The sequence below is a fragment of the Stegodyphus dumicola genome, chromosome X1 (assembly GCF_044657685.1).
Source record: "Stegodyphus dumicola isolate Sdum_Otavi_A_Nest chromosome X1, ASM4465768v1".
Classification (NCBI taxonomy): Eukaryota; Metazoa; Arthropoda; class Arachnida; order Araneae; family Eresidae; genus Stegodyphus; species Stegodyphus dumicola.
The window spans coordinates 185,381,872-185,400,032 of NC_140780.1; the positions used below are offsets into that span (position 1 = coordinate 185,381,872).

The 18,161-nt window shown below is 32.6% G+C and overlaps 1 protein-coding gene across 3 annotated transcripts in view; it reads left to right on the top strand.

Annotated features, from left to right (window-relative positions):
* Positions 1 to 18,161, top strand: part of LOC118185151 (E3 ubiquitin-protein ligase PDZRN3-like) — a 290,073-nt gene that overhangs the window by 73,909 nt on the left and 198,003 nt on the right. Inside the window, exon 1 of one of the 3 annotated variants that reach the window (XM_035354962.1) lies at positions 12,272 to 12,290. The exons of the other annotated variants lie outside the window; for them this stretch is intronic. The gene's annotated coding sequence lies outside the window, so the exon portion shown is untranslated. Of the gene's footprint in view, positions 1 to 12,271; positions 12,291 to 18,161 lie in introns of those variants that run through there. 3 annotated transcript variants of the gene reach the window in all.

Genomic DNA, 18,161 nt, shown 5'->3' on the forward strand with positions numbered 1-18,161 from the left:
TTTACTTAAATAATTAATGAGTAAAAAAGAAGAAAATGCCAAACTTCAAGCGTTTTTATCAATCCTATTGAAAAGCAAAATTTTATTTTACATTGCATCCTTATTCAAAATTCTTAAGTAAGGTTGCCTTCTGTGTCAGCTTAATGCTTTACGTCATAGTTTATCATTCTAACACTTTTTTTTATTATATTGCAACTTCATGTATTTTGATGCCCTTATGGGAACAAGTATTAACAAGTATGTCTCTTTTCGACAATTAATTATCACATTATAAAAGTTTATTTTGTTCATATATCCAATTAGCTTGTTTTAGTTTAGTTTACTGATAAACGTTGCTAAGATTCTTATTTAAGCATTCATTAATAATGTAGCATTCTGTAGAGAAAAATTATGCTCTCGGCTTACTTTTTACGACATTTTAAGAATACCTTAGTTAGGATTTAAACTTTGTTTCTGAAAGAGAATATTTTGCTGAAATGTTTTGATTGTTGCTATTTTCTTTCGGCTGCTTTATGTCTTCATTCATTTTCCTTCAGTTGAAAGATATTTATTTCTCAATTAACGTTACTTATATGAATAAATCAAAGATGAGAATGAGCAAAATCGCAATTAAATCGAACGTTTTTTTAGTCCTTCAGTTTGGAGTCGATGAATACAAAAGCATACTCTTATTTTAACAGCTATTGGTATTCAATTAAGACTGCTGAGGGAAAAAAAAAGAAAACTTATATCTCTTATTTAATACTTTGCTTGTCTTGTGGAAACATTTACATATTATTTTGCTGGGACTGTCTGACAAAGAATGAGTAAATCTTGTCTTTGCTCATCACTTTGGTTTAGGCTTTTAAACCAAGTCCAAAAGGTCATTACGCATCAATTTAGTTGTAAAGAAACTCTTCCTCATTCAACAGTTGCGCCATAGAGGCACCAATACATTCGATGGTATGAGAAGGAGACGCAATGGCTCAGCAGAGAGAGAGAGTAGGCGTATGTCTTCTCATTTCCACTGAAGACCAAACTCTTAATGTGTCCAGTCCTAAACATAGATAAAGCCGTTTGAGCAGATCTGGGGCAGAACTGCACTGACAATCCAGGGTACTTTGCGGCGTACCATGCATGATCTTCCGAGATCTTCCAAGTGTTATTAACAGTGATCAGAAACAGGGAATGGACCTCATAAACTTGTAAATGTGGAGGAAAGGGTACTGAGGAGTTTAATATCCTCTCTAGCAAGCAGATCAGCGCTTTCGTTTCTATAAACACTCACATGAGAAAGAATCCATTACAAACACACAAGGCTAGTCTGGACCAAACTGATCAATCTGGAAACGAAATCCTGCCCCCAACTTATTCAGGATAAGTGGCCAATCCTTCAATTATTGGACTGCACTTTTGTTGTCTGTAAATATCTATACACATCGGGTACGCCAGAATCCAAGGCTCAGAGTTTCTGTAATAGGAATTGATTCCGAGCGAAAGACTGAGCTGTGGTCCGGGTTTCTAAGACAATATCTAGACTCCCCGTTACTTGTTTCCATAAAAATACCACTATCCGTTCTTCCAGAGTCAGATTTACTTTTCATCAGTGTAGATGACCAACAGTTTTTGAGACCAATAATAATTCTGGATGCGCTTAATTGAATTCTCTCTAATTTTTTCAAATAACTTGGTGCAGCAACCTGATAAATCTGGTAGTCATGCTCGAGGACTGGTCGAATGAGTGCAGTGTAGGTAATCCTGAAAGTTTTAGCATCCGCTCGCCACTCCCTGCCAGATATGTATTTTAAGAGCTGTAGATGATGTTTTCTACCTTTTTCAGTAAGTCTATTAATATACTCACTACAGTGGATTTCAGTATCCAGAGTAAACTGAAATAATAAGTAGAGATCTTGGTAGATTCAAGCAGTTCTCACTTTAGATATAAATCATTGGCTGATAATTGAACAAATATCTTTTAGTAGTAAAGAGGTAGCTTAGAGATTTAGTAGTATTAAAAACCAATTTATGCTCCTCTACGAAAAGCTGGATAGTCTCCAAGTTAGAATTGATGGAATTTTCCAATTTATTTATATCCGAATCATGGTCCCAAATCACCACATCATTGAAAAATATGCCTATTTGACAAACGGAAGCAACTTTCTCCATACTAGCCATTAATAAAAGAGGGTGGAACTTAGTACTGATCTCTGTGGAATGTCCTGATAAGTTCTAAAAATTCCCGACAAGACATATTGATATTCCACTCAAAGAGTTGTTCTTCAGAAAATCAGAAATCCACGGAAGGGCGCGACCTCTAATATCAAACTCAGCATTTCATCAATAGTTTATTTTCCAAACTTTGTCGAAAGCCTTGGTGAGATCGAGAAAAACAGCCACAATATATCTGGTAAGCTTCATATTGTGTGCGCCCGTAACCTTTTGGACGAAGTAGAGTATTGTGTCCACTACGTAACCCGTATTGTTCCTCAGGCAGCAAGTTATGATACATAAAATGGAAAGTAAGACTCCTCAGGATAGTTCTCTCTATTAGTTTGCAGGGCATACAAGTGAGAGCAGTTGGGCTATAGTTACCCATATAAGTAGCTTCTTTATTTGGCCTTACGAATAGGAATAGTAAACGCCGTCTTCCATTGTCTGGGGAGTCTGTCTACATAGCTTTCATGTCTACTGTCTACATACATATCATGAAAGCTATGTCTACTGTCTACATAGCTTTCATGATAGATTATAAATATGCAGGAGTCTCTCAGTTACACATGGTCCAAGATATGTCAAAATTTGTCAATGAATCCCATCAGTTCTCGGGGATTTCTTAATATTGATATATGGTATGGCATGATGTAATTCCGAAGAAGTTATAGGATCATTAAATAGTTAGTTACCGGCTGACACCTTGCAAGATTTTACAAGATTTTTGGCCTGCCTGCCAAACTTTCTATCCTTTCTGTCAAAGGCTAACTTGCTGTCTTTGAAATAAAAATGCTCCAGTGCCCCCGAAATCTCTAGGTAATAGGCTTTGGGAGAATCATTGGTGTCAATGATAGAATTCGTGCTCTACTCCTGAGGTTGCATTTTGTCTAAAGTTTTAGCTCCTGAGGTTGCATTTTGTCTAGGTTATTTTTAGCTTATATTGCATTTTGTCTAGGTTTAAGTCTATAATTAGGAGTTTTATAGTCCAAACTTTTGCACAAATCCTGCCAGTTTCTTCTTAGTAGAGCTAAACTTTTATTTGATCGCTGCTTTCAGTTTATTGAGCTCAATTCTGGCATCTTTGTTATCCTTTAGTTATGGTACTTCAGCAGTTGATCCTTACAGATTAGTAATTTCTGTATAGCCTCGGAATCATGAGTGAAGGTGAGCCATCTTTTCTTATGTTTACTTCTTGGTATAGCACCTTCTGCCGCCATAAAGATAATTGCTTAAAAAGGAACAATTCCTTTTTTAGATCCTCTGAAATAGGGTACTTCAGAATTTGTTCAGTTATGACCCTCTCAAATAATGGCCAGTTAGTTCTTTTAAAGTTCTAGAAAAGATTGTTGTTTCTATAGGCTTTAACGTTAAAATCCAATTCAGTCAATATGGGATAGTAACCACTGCCGACATAGTCAACTACTTTCCAGGGGCTATATTGAAATACGTCTGCGCTGGTGAGGGTCAGTTCCAGAGCATCAGTAGTATTATAACTGTGGGAACGATATATATGAGTTTCATTTTTTAAGAACAGAAAAAAGCCTTATAGTTAGTTAAGTTCTCCAAGTCTTGTTCTCTACCATTAGCCAAGGCGCACCTCCAACCAACATGTTTGGCATTGAAATGGCCCAGTAGGAGTGTGGAGTCCCTAAATAGCCCCTCCAAAGTACCCAAGTTCTGATCATTAAGGGGATGATACGGATTTATGAATAATACATAGGTAAATAAATCTACGTCTGGCATTTAATATCTGATTTCATTATTCTCAAATACGTATGAAGCTATCTGAAAATAAAATTTTTGTCTTTTTTGCATCTTTTAATCTCGGCATCTTTTAATTATTAATGATATACGCTACACTTTTTATCAGAATTTTATTTCTCAGCTCATTGAAGGGCAATATACGTACATCACATTCAATGTTAAAACTATGTAGCGATTAACAATATATTACAGAGTTTTAACGCCTTAACGTAATGAATGTACAAGGTTAATTGCGTTTACCAAACAACCTGTGTATCTCTTTTATAAGGTACACATACTTATTTCAGTCTAGTCTAACACCTTCCAGTTGACTCATAAACATAACATTTATAGCTGAAATATATAAAATCGGAAGTTGGAATTTACTAAAATAACAAGAGTCTCAGTTATAACACAAAGATGAGTAAAATCAAACCGACTACATGATTTAATTATATAACAATAAATAAAGAGCTAAGAAAAACTTGAAATGAATTAGAGCTCTTACCAATAAATCCTAACTAAAGTGAATTAATTTTAATCACAAGAGTTAGAAACAAAACTTTGTTTCGTTAACTCAACAATGACAATAATGCAAAAATAGATGTGATCGGCGAGATAAGGCTTAAATTGTCATCTACGAGAAACCAGCAGTCAGGCCTTCAGCATAACTTCGGGTCTTCTTAGCCTCCCTTAGATTTATTTAATTATTTAAGTTAATCTGGATGAAAAAGGGAAATTCAAGGGGAAAAATAAGAATTAAAAAAAGGAAAGGCCAAACGCTTGAAAACTGTATTTATATATATATATTTTAATTGCTGCATTATTTTCATATAAATATTTATTACTATGTTATTATGTTTTATTTATCTATTATTATCTTAGGCATTAATATATTGTAATATCGTAGTATCATAACTATTTTGTATTATTATTATCTTTATATGTCTTCCTTTGTAGACTTTTATAGTCCTTATTCTCTCCAGATTATATATTATTGTACTGATATTATTGTGTTGCTTGTTTACTTCTGTGAGCCTTGTTGCATACTTTGTGGAACACGAAGAGTTTTGTACTTATTTTCTTAAATAAATAAAACTTTAAAAAATAAAATAAAATAAAATAAAAATTGTACTTTTAATATTCTGTGTTAAAGAACATTATAGACATATGGACCAGTTTTGCATAACGCAGTATTTAAAATATAATTACCGTAAAGTAACCCTTAAAGTGCGACAGTCTTATAAAGTTATGAGAATAACAGATTCTCTCATATTCTTAAAAAAATGAAAATTCATATTTCTAATCATGGTCTTTTTGTTTGGATATAGTAATGATGACTATATACTTATTGAAAGTTTTCGTTGCTTTATCATGCAGAAGCAAACCATAAAAAATATTAAGGAAATAAACAACGACCGAGTATCAGATAACGAAGTTTAAGCAAAGGTACACTCAAAATTTATGCAAGATTAATTCAGTTTATTTCTCTCATTAAAAAGGCATTTTTACGATATCTTTCAAAAATGCTGTCAGGTAAATACTACTTTAGAATTTAAAAGTTATTTAATCTACTTTGTGCTTTATAACATGACTGAAGCTTTTTCTTCTCCTAAATTTATGCATTTCTTGTGCTAATGAGATGCCGTAACGCAACTTTAAAAAGGTATAATCTCAGCTTTGCTTTGATATTTCGTAAAAATTAAAGAAGATAATTAATATTAAAGTAGAAAAATGTTAAGAATTTAAGTACGCTTTCGGAAAAATCTTTTTACTCCCTAATTCTTCTTAAAGTAGTGTGTATAGTCCTTAATATTTTAAATTAAACAGTTTTGTAATTATTTTGTCTAGAGCACTTAGATACCTTCACATTTTATGTTGAAATGTAACGGTGAATAAAATAGAAATATTATTCACCGTTACAATTCAACGTGAAATATATTTAATCTTATTTTCTCTCAGAACGAATGTTAGGAAAGGTCACTGAAGACTAAATAGAATTAATTAGCAAAAAATATTTAGAAAATGCTACGATATATATAAAATAATAAATAAAATTACTGAATATTAGCAAGTAAGATGTTGTTGATAGAGGATTTATTAAACTAAATGTACTACCTTAGAAGTATTTGAGAGTTTAAATTAAAGGGAATTTTAAACTTAATCGGGAAAATAAGGTAATTAGAAGAACTGAATTCAAAGTCATGTAAGAGAATCTTATGTGACAATTTAAAATGAACAACTGTTTGTTTTAAAGAATTCTAATTTATGCAGTTATGATCATGTAATGATTATTTGAGAAATTAAAGGAGCAAAAAGGTAAGGTATTTATGAAATGTGGTAAAAATATTTGTTATTGCTTTAGAAATCTGAACTGGTAAGGAAGGTAAATTACAAGACAACAAACAGCTCCGAAAACTGCAGCTTAAAATTTAACTGTTATTAATTGCTTTCGAAATCATGCAAAATTTCACTTGAGTTAATTTTACGATAGTTTCATTGCCACTTGACCTGCATATGATGCGATCTTCTTAATATATTTCTCTTATGAAGACGAGCTGTTCGTGATTCAGAGAACTGTATATAGTACTATCTTCGCTAACTTGCACCGCTTATCTAGAATGTACACGCCAGTAATAATTCTTGATTGACAGTTATGTGCATCATTCGCATTACAGAATGTACGATGAATCTGCTATAATCACTCTTTACAGCTTGACAGTTTATAGCTACTATCCATAACTTGAATGTTGTTCTGCATCTCTCTCACATGTAAGCTCCAGCTCACATAAGAAGCACACATGATGATTTTTAAGTAATACAAGGAAAAAAACTCTTTAATGTATTTTAAACTATGCATGCTAATAAGGTCGAATTCAATTTCAGATTAGCTGTTGCAGGCTTAATGAATTACTTTTATTTTTGATATCCATCTCAAAATAGTGATTTATAAGAAAGCTTACGTAAAGTTTGCAGTTTATTGTGCACAACAATTCCGACAAATGATTTGTAGCTGTATTATAGAAATTGTTAAATAACCATCAGCGTTTAAATCAGAAGTTATGACAAATTAATGGCATATGCTTTCAAATATAGTTTAGAACTCTGGAAAATGATTTTTCTATTAATTTAATATTAAAGTTCTAAAAGTAATTTATTCTTAACATTTAAAACTTAGAGATTACTTTGTTTAATTTATGTCCGGGCCTCTCACTATTTTGAACAACTTGTGACCTTAACACATACAGAATAAGATGCCTAAATCAAATAAGATTTAAATTACAACAATAAAAATATGCAATGGGTTAGTATCTACATGGAACTTCAAGTTCACCACAAATTAACGCATAATTGAGAGTACCTACATCACATAAACTCATTTTGACGTTCTGTAACAAAAGTGAGTGACAAAAATGTAATTACTAGCGCATCTAATACTATTAATCTCGCATTTTATCTCGAATTTCTTCTCCGCTGAGTTATCTATAATATTTTTATTGTATGTTTAATATGCAGAAACAGGTTGAAAGCATAAAAATATTAATTTTTAGAAGCCCAGTTTTACAAATCTAGAATGAATAAGAATTATGGGCCGAAAAGAAATCAAAATTATATTATATTTCGTCATCATACAGACAGCATAAGCACTATATATTTTTCTGTCCTTTATTATAATTTTTATACAGTCCTTGTTGTCCTGTGTCGAATTTTAGCCTGCAGTTATTTCAGACTAATTATCAAATTAGTTCCTATTTCTTCAAACGTTACTTGGATATTACGAACACTGATTATTTTCGAGAGATTTTGTGTAAGTAAACGTTGAGTGCTATTTGTATTTTCTCAGTGTATTTTGTTTTTTTATAATTCGTAGGGAAAATTTTCGCCACCAGTAGCTCAGTTCGAGTTAGCGTTCTTTTTAAAGAAGGTGAGTGTTCTAGTCTCAGGCATTTCGAAACATTCTTCTCTGTATTGATCTAAGGGAAATTAAGGTAAAGGCACAAATTTCTCTGTCTTTCTGGGGGAAGAGGGTGTACGTCGCTGTGTGTGTACATATGGGTGCGCGCCATGTCACCTTTCGAATGTGTCACCTTTCGATTTTTATTAATTACACTCAGTCTTCAGCAGCGTAAGAGAGGAAAAAGTGTTTGTGTTTCACGTTTCTCTAAGCAACGCGGTACTTCAAGCTGCAGTGTATCATGACAACGGAATGATATGCAGTTTTCATACGGATTCATCGCTTAAATTTAGTTGCTCCAAGGCAAAAATATATTTACAGCCGTTGATTAGAATAATAATAAAAAATGAATAAATAAAAGGATATTTCTCATGCATATTATAGGCGAGGGGGGAAGATGGTGTAAAATTTGTATTTCAAACTGGTGAGTGGTTATTTATTTATATTTCTGGCGCATGAGTTCATTTGCACTTATCATTTCAATCCAATATTTGATAATTAATCAGCATTTCGTCTTAAACTATTTCATATTTGCACGAATAATGCTTAATGCTGAAAGTCCACATTTATAACTTGATGAATATGAAGATTTATTTTATTTGTAATATATATAACATTTTTAAGTTTCATAGTTTGTTATGTAAGTTGCATTAAGCACAGTTTTCTGATGATTTCTGAAAACGAATAATAAATCATCATACTGACTCTAAATTATTTTCTTTCTTTGCTCTCTAAGATTTTATCTTTTGCAGTCTGTGAAGCTAACCACTTCTGGATTTCATGCATTATTAGTATTCAAAGACAAGAAAAATTACTATGCAAAAAAAATTTAAGAAGAATAAAAGAGACTATATCTACGTAATGTAAAGAGGATAGTACAACGTAATACAAATTGGTTGATTCTGAAATTAAAAATAGCTACATGGGACGAGCAAGGAAATAATTATTTATATCTTGATGAATAGAATTTTATGTAAAAGACCTTAAAAAGCTATAAACTTTGTAACTCATAAAAGAGTTTTCATAATTTAAAAAAAATGCACTTTAAGCGAAATTCAGTGATAATTTTTATTAAATCAGTGGTAATTAGTTAAGATCAATTTCTCTTGGATAGCGTTATTAGTTATTTTCATAATGTTGTTAAGAGTGGTTGCGTAGTAGGATACGTAGTAGTGCACCAAAAGGTTAATACTGGATGTAAGTGATATAATAAAAATGTTGTAGAGTTCCTCACGTTTATCTTGTTACATATAATGTCGAGGAGCCTAATGAACTGCTAAGCAAATAATCGCTTAAGTCCAAGAACAGAAACGTAAACTCAAGAAGGGTTAATTACCCTTTATTTGCTCAAAATAAAGATTTAGCAGTTGACCCTTTGCTGAGAGCGTACAACAAGCAAAACCTCCACCTGGGCTTAAACTCAAAATGTAAGAAATAAGAACTAACTAAGGACTAACTAAAGAGATTTCTAAAGATATTTAGCAGAAGCTAACACAATTCTAAACTATTTGGCCTGTAATATTAAATTAGCCAATGATGATATCAAAAGGCACGTAATACGGCCGAGCGTAATAACAGCTTAGAGAGATGTAGCCCAAAGGCAAACGCGCGATATTCAGGAATCCTAATTCTCTATGGGGCACTGGAATTTGACTTAAACACCATTCTACTTCTCATTTGCATTTAACGCGATTGTAAAAACTCATTCTGGTAGGGAGTTGTAAGCTGAAGCTAGGAAGGATAGGAAAGAGGCATAAACGTAAAATAACTGTTATAAAATTAAAATATACGTTACAATGTTTTAATTGGAACTTTTCTTAGACTTGACAAAATAAATGAACATTGCTTCTTAACCTATAACATATGAAAAGCAGAATGAAATAAAAAGTGATAACTTGATAATTGTAACTGGTGCCTCATATCTATCGGATCTACTTGGCATTACATCCATCGGAAATACTTGACTACGATTCGATGTATTGCTTCACAGTAGGTATGGCCTGGACTGGAGTCTCATCCTCTAAAGGATACCCACTGTCGTTTCCTATCTTAGACAGCTAATTTCTACGTCAGCGTACCGTGCATCACTACGCCGCACCACGATGGAAAAAACCGCAACTACAGCCAGGATGGTAATTTCACACATAGCCACATCAGAAACGATTCATAGCTCTGGTTCTACAGGGCATTTTATATAGTTGCATTTCTCATTCTTTTTAGCACTGCGCAGACGCAAAAGGGAATGCGAATTTTCCAACACGTAACTGTAATAAAGTATATAATACAATATTTTTAATTAATAATTTTATTTTAGGGCATAAATTTAATATTTAATATTTGTTACAACGATAATTCATAAGCTGTATATTACAAGTCGATTTTGGGGAAGTATGAGTACCGAAAATATTAAAATTTGCTGTGCCGAAAATTTCCCGTTGTGATTTTAAATATACATTTGATGCAAAGCTTAAGTTCTGTTTACCTTAAATTTTGTGTTTCGAAGTTATTATTTCACACTTTAGGGAAGGGGGTAGCGTAGACAAAGAATAAAGGATCAGCTTCAAGGTATCTGATTTTATATGCTTTGGCTCTTGTCAGACCAGAAAAGGCGCCCTTTATATCCAAAACTGTCTCATTCCACTTTCGAGAGAAGTGTCCTCAAAACAAAGGGCATCAATCACTTCGCTGCTAAGTAGCTTTGGGTACCACTTAAAAGGCTAGATCTAAGTAAAAGCCTGATATTAGTAGGTGTCTTATCCTTGATTTTCAAGATAATTTCTTTCGAGCCAAGTAGCTTATGATTTTCTTCTGTATAGCATTCAGATCAAGTACTGTTCTTCAATTTTTCCTTTGCTCACTTTTTGTGCTAAAATGATTAAAAATTAAAACGAAATATTTTAAATGGAAATTATCTGTTAACATAAAAAACTCTATTCCTTTACCAAGGTTTAATGTAAATTACATATATTCTTTATGAAATATTATGGAAATTTAATGTATTTCTTTTTTATCTGTTAATGACTTTTGTCGCAGGAAGAATAATTGTATCAATATAACATAAAGTTTCAATTATTTAACTCAACAACTAGACTCTTACATTTTATCCTGAAACGAGCTAAACAAATAGTAAAAAGTGCCTTAATTATCCTTCCATTTTATTCCGGAGTTTTTCAAAAAAAAAAAAAAAATTCTTTTAATGTTGTTTTAAAACTAGTTTCAGTTATTTCAAACACGAAACTTTTATCTAATATCTCATTATCAGCAGTTCTGTAATTCTGTCCTTTTGTCAGATTTTAAAGATTTTGTTTTTGCCTTCTAAAAAGAATGTACTTGATAATGCACATAAAAACTATATAAAATTCATTGAAGTTAAAATAAAGTATTGAACTGAGTTTGGGATACCATTGTATGTAACAAAATTCTTGATATAATCGTAAACATATTCATTTAGCGTTATAATTATGCTTCAAAACTTTATTCAAAATGTTAACTTAACGCTTGTAATTTAATTGTAAAAACTTTAAATGCATTAATTAGCATTTAATATTAATGACTTTCATGCTTGATTTATTAAGTAGATATGTAGGTAAATATTTTATATAAACTCTTATTTTTGTGCATTTTTATGTTGGTTATTTTCCCCCTTAGAAATATTTACTAACACACTGAATGCTAAGATTTACTAAATTTTTTGGATAAATGTAAGTTTATTTTGCGTATATATTTTAATATTTTGAGAAATTGTGTGAGATAAATGTTGGTTTTTTTAATTAATATGCATTATTTGTATGTATGCATAAAACTCCGTTGAAAGGAAGCTATTGGAAACACTGACAGAAGTAACATAAGCGTCAAACTTGCCAGCACTATCAGTGACATTGCTTGTATATATCCTGTAAGCTACACTGCATACAAAATACGTAATTTGCTGTTACAAAATCAGTTCATGAAGACGCAAGCAAATATTTCTCCATCTTAAATAAGTCAACAGTTATCAGTTCATTCAACTGGTTGAAGACGAAAGGAATATTTTTTCTCCCTCCTCGTGAATTATTGCCTCTAAATATCTTCGACAGGGTAACGAAAACTAAAACGAGGTGAGAGATATGGCAAAGAATTTTCAATTCTCATGGGTGAACCACTGTCATGCAACAAACACGGTTCTTTATTATTAAACTGTCATACTGGGCAATCCACCGCCAAGCCATAGCCCCAAGATATTTCTGAACGCGTTATCTGAGACACATGTTTGTGATAACGCTTTTGATGTAGTATGTAGACTTCAAGGCTTATGAGTAAATTTCCGGAAGAATGAAAAACTTTTCTTGATTCCAGAATGAAAAAAAAAGTGCCAGCAATGTCGGATGTCATAGAAGGAAAAATCCATGGAATAATGATTTAGGTATTGTTGTTAACAAGTTAAATACAGTTTAAATTTATTCACCAAATGCATGACGAATTATGCTTGATTCTTTATATTTTAATTTCCTTTTAAATTTCACATGTGGTATATTATTTAGGTCATAGTTTATTGTAAATTATTTCCTTCCTGTGCGTTAGCATGGAGTATGTGAGGATAAAATAGTGTTTTATCTCTTCAAATATAACTGCATTAAATGTTTGGGAAATATAATTATGAGTTAAATGTACTGATTTCAAGTTGATTATTTATAACTGACGCGAAACTTTTGTCAGATTACAAAGTGAGGAAAACAACAAAGCCTAAGTGAGTCTCATGTTTATTGACAGTAAAACATTATCTAGCTAAGCCTAGAATTCAATAAATAATATGCAACACGAATTTAAAAAATTAACTAATAATGCTTTCTAAAGTATTTGAAAACCTTTAAATATATACAGTATATAAGTCTGTGTGCATATGTTGAAAACCTTTATATATATGTAGTACTGTACTGTTGAAAACCTTTATATATATATATAGTCTGTGTGTATATATGTTAGAAAAATATTAATACTATACGGGACTAACTTTTTCTAACGCTTGTGAGAATTATGGTGAGCACCCATTAAAATATTTCGGTCATCTTACACAAGAAGAAAAGTGTTAGATCTGAAATAAAAAATACTAAATGTAAATTTTTTAATTCTTTCTATTTGAGCCATTTTACTGTGTTATTGTCTATTATCGATGACAGTAATGTAATAAATATATTAACATTAGTAATATAGTAAATAAAATAATATTTATATAAATATTTCATTTATTTAATAAACTAAATACATACAGATATCCTTCTCTATCAATATCGCCATAGTTATTTTCTTCAATGAGATAACGAAAATTTAGAACAAGTGGCATTATAATGTAAAAACAGTCTGTTTTGTACATTTTAGGATTCAACATCGCTACACTTTTTAATCCAAAGTTCCTGACATTTATTTCTTTGAAAACGTGATTAAGAATTTAGTATAGATTAATAAGTCTTTCACATTAGTGTCTTGATATCTCTTTCTGGAACTTTTCTTTCGTCTAAACCCATTTCAGAAGAGCTTCAACTGTCAGTCTTAAATATATATTTTCTCTGGGTAAAAACTGAATATTGTTGGGTACTACTGAAATTAGAAGACTAAAGTGATATCCATTGCCTGAATAACATAAATTTAGATTTACCACTTTTGGTAGGATTAAGATGTCTGAATTAAATGTAATATTTCCTATTGTTGTTAAAATTAATTTCGCTTATTAAATATCATCTTCTACTACAATCAAGGGGGGGGGTACAAATTCATATGTCTAACTCTCCATTTTTTATTGTTATTACGTGGGAAAAAGAAAGTACTACATCTGATGGTAAAAGTACTGGATCACTAAGCAATTCATAAAAAATACTAGAGCAGTGGTCAAGGTACGAGCAGTGGTCATCCTGATAATGTTAATTTAACATTGTGAAGATTTAAAATTTCTTTTCTGAGCGTTATGTGCATGACTTCTTGTTACTTCTTGGAGATACGTGTATAAATTTAGCTCGAATGTTATTAAAGTATCTGTTCTCGTATCTGAGAGGTATCTGGCAAACCTAATTCTGAAAAATTAATTGAAATATATAAAAAAAGAAATCTGTGCTTCATATATTTCACAAACCTCTTCGGTGATGCAGTATGCAGGTGCAGAAACACGCATTCGACAATTTGATTTAGAAGAGTTTTAAATCATAGCAAACGAAACTTATACACACATCTTTTACAGTTGAACAACCCCAACGAAAAATGATAATGGTTTTTGCTAGTTGCTGATCTCATCAAAAAAATTTGTTTACTGTTTTTACTTATGTTTTTCTGGTCTTTTGATCCATATTGGTCCTGTGCAAGTGAAAACGAATTACAGTGAAAGGAATTATTAAGTTCTGCGAGAACTTAAATAGATATTCCTGATTTAAATGGCCTACAAAGACATCGTTAATTCTTCATTTTCGGTTATTTGCCATCAGAATCTTAAAACTTTAATTGTGTTTATGGTACCTCCCTTTTCTAATTCATTGAGTTACATTTCTTGCTCGATATTTAAGTTTTAAGTATGTCTTTCGGACGAAAGTTTTAGCAGCAGTTACGTTCACTGGACTATAATTTTTTTCAGCTTTTAAACCTTGTATAATCGTGTAAATTTCTTATTCATCTAATTCATAATCCTCTAGCGGGATTAATAAGCTGTAGTTACTGCAACCAAATAATTATATTCCTCTAATAAGTACTAATTCGGCGCTTTTGGAGTAGGCACTCATTTTTTCTATGGGTCTGTTTATTTTAGATAATTGTTAACTACATTAATTTATATTTTTTGGTTTTCAAAATGCTGTTTTGTCAAACTTAAGACAATAACATAGGTTTAAACCAGAAATACAAAAGAACTTATATTTCCTTGTTTAAACTTACAAAGAAAAAAAGAAAAAGAAAAAAAAAAAAAAAAAAAAACACTTGCCAATTTTTTTTGGGGGGGAAAGCAGTTTGTTCAATTTATTTTTATCTTTCTTGAAAGAATCACTTTTATTTCCTTTTATGTATATTAAATTTATAAGCAGCAATTAAAATTAGAATGTAGCATTTTTTGAAACAAAAACTCTCTCACAGCTCCTAGCGACTTATTGCGGTATCGTGTTATTGAGAAGAGCCTCTAGTTGAGAAACTGAGAAATATAACTGGAAATTATTGGATGAGATGAATGGCACTTTGCGAAATTTTCAAAAGGTATGCTGTACTGAAATTTCTGTAATTCTATACTTCGTCTATTTCTTCAGTGTTGAAATTTGATTTGGTCAGAATTTGATCTACTAATTTCCCATTCTGCAGAAGTTAGTCTCTTAGCGATTAAACTAACTGTTCAAGATTCTACTTTGGTAGAAATTAAAATTGAACTGTCAAGCTGTGCTGTATTAATAGCATAAGAAACAGTTCGCTTTCAAACACATTGCTTGCGATGACAACTGAAACGTAAATGTTGTCCTTTTAAATGCTCCTTCTGAAATCTATTTCCCTTGCAGATCGATCCAGAGCTCTATAGTGAGATGCGCTGACGTAACTGCAGCAAAAGACTTTCAGGGCGTCGCTATTGTTTCATTCTTTGATTGATCTCGCCTAAGAGGCTCATTCATCGTTGTCTTTTGTAAGCAAAGTTGAGAGACAAGTTACGTTGTGTCCGCTCATCCGTTGCCACCAGTCGCTTCCCATCACCGTGTTGTCATTTACTACGTAATGAAAAGGGGTTCTTATTGGTTCTCTAAACCTAATCGCAGTAATCTTTGATATAACATCAATTCTTTCATTCTTTATCTTCTTTTAAATGAAGCAACAATTTTTCTTTAGCAATTGAATCAGCAATTTTGGATCTCTATTATTCTATTGTACTTGGATTTTACGCCAAGTCTGGTGGCATTACAATACTCGGATGATTTCGTAATTGTTTAGAATATTCGTCAGCGTCTTTCATTCTCCTTTTAGTCTTGCATGCTAGAACTGCTTTTTTAAACTCCATATATCCGATGTACGTATTCTCGATCTTTCAGAATTAATTTATCTTAATTGTTGAAAATAAAAATAATATAGATAATGAGTCGATACTTTTACGTTTCACGAAAGGAACCATATAAAGGCAATAAGTTTTCATGGAACTTTTCCTAAACAAAGTTATCTATTTTTTCAAAATACTTAGGTGTTCGTTTTTCATCCTAACATTTTATTTTTCACATGTTAGTCTTCAATAGCAAATTATTGAAGAAATTTAGCATCTAAGTAGTCGAGTGACAAGAACGGAGAAGTTCGAAAAAAAACTGTGTTTTGATTTTCGGTGGCGAGAGCTGTGTTCTGCTCACCTGCCGCTTATTCGAGAAACATTTATCCACTATAAAAGTCAGCTGATTCCAGAGGCCTTTTTCATTTACAGAAGTTTACTGATTGAAATCTAAATTTCATGTCACACTGTACGATAGCAAAATTATTGTAAAACCCGAATCATCCTATCTACGTTGATATATTATCTGTATGTTTATTCTCCTGTGAAATAATTTAACAAGCATACTTATCCAATTTACAGTAATAGGCAAATAAAATCTAATCATGCAAGTAATATTATCAGTTTTGTACTTTGATTTAAATTTCACTTCCCCCAAGAAATGGGTCTGGTTTCAATATACTTATATCAGACCTTTTAAGCATTGGATGATAACAATTTCTCATATTTCTACTTAACATGGTAGTTAAAATTTTATATCATTTACATTTCATTTTTGTTTAATCAATACGATAGCTAGTGAGACTTGAAATTAACATAAAGTAAAAATTGCTATTTTTATAGTTAATATGCAGTTTGCATATATCGAATCCACTTGCTTTGGATGTACTGTTGATTGTTCTACTGTTAAATTACCACAACATTCTTCTTCTCATATTCAGGTTGTAAAAATCGAAATACACTGGTTATCATAAATTAAGGAAAAATCACAAAAATAGCGATAACTCCTCAAAAATAAGCCAAACCGTGTAAAATTTTAATATGTTGCCAAGTAAGAGTAGCTGAGTAAAACTGCGATATGCAAATTAGTGGTGCTGCTTTCGGAATACGCCATCTGCGAGGAGCATAAAAGTCCATGTTTGAGAGCAAGCCCACATATTTCACTGTGACAGTGACATCAGAAATCTGAGATAGGCAATTCGTAACAATGACCTCCAGGCATCATTTGCCTGCAGAACTGTGATGGAAAGCCATTGGGAGAGTGATGGAAACAGAAGTGGCCAGATGGCTAAATGTGAGTCCTTCTGTGGTTCATAGACTTTGAAGGCAATTTCAAACCACAGATTCGGCATCTAGGAGGTTCAGCCAAGGACGGCCAACTGCTACGACCAGCGCCTATGACCGATATTTGACATTATGTGCTCACAGGAATAGAACCGCTACTCCGACTTTTCTTAGATCCTCCCTTGCTGCAGCCACCGGAGGGTTAGTGTCAATGTCAACTGTGCGTAGAAGACTTCACGAAGATGGTTTGTATGCGAGGCGACCAGCCATTTGTGTGCCACTCACGTCACGCCATAGGAGGGACCGTTTTTAGTGGGCACGACAACATGTCTACTGGATGCCTGATTAATGGAGGGCGGTTCTCTTTACGGATGAGTCCAGGTTTAGTCTAGAAAGCGATAGTAGGCGTTATTGATATGGAGAGAACCTAGAACCCGTTATCATCCGTCAAATATCCGTGAAAGAAATGCATACGGAAGGGCAGTGTCTGTGTTTGGGTGGACGCAAAGACCTCCATATCTTTCCAAGGGGAACCGTGAATGCTCAGATTTTATAGAGATGACATCCTTGATGTCTACGTGCGCCCATATTCCGGGGCAATAGGTGATGCTTTCCTGTTACAGGACGACAACGCAAGACCACACAGGGCTTGCATCGTAGATGATTATCTGCAACAGGAAACAATTATGCGCATGGAGTGGCCAGCTCGATCCCCGAACTTTAATCCTATCGAGCACGTTTGAAATGCTTTAGGGAGACGTCTAGCTGCTCTCAATCCGCCCCCTCAGACCTTTGTCGCGCTTGCAACTGCTTTGCAAGAGCAATGGCTCTCGCTTCCTATGGAACTGATAGACCACGTAATTGAAAGCATCTCACATCGCTGTATGTACTGTATTGCCTTCTAGAGACGATCATATTCCATATTGAAGGTACTTTTCCTATAGCAAACTGACACCTTCGATTTGTTCATTTTATACATGAGCTAATTTCTATACTACCATATTTGTCTGGTAATTTCTTTTTATG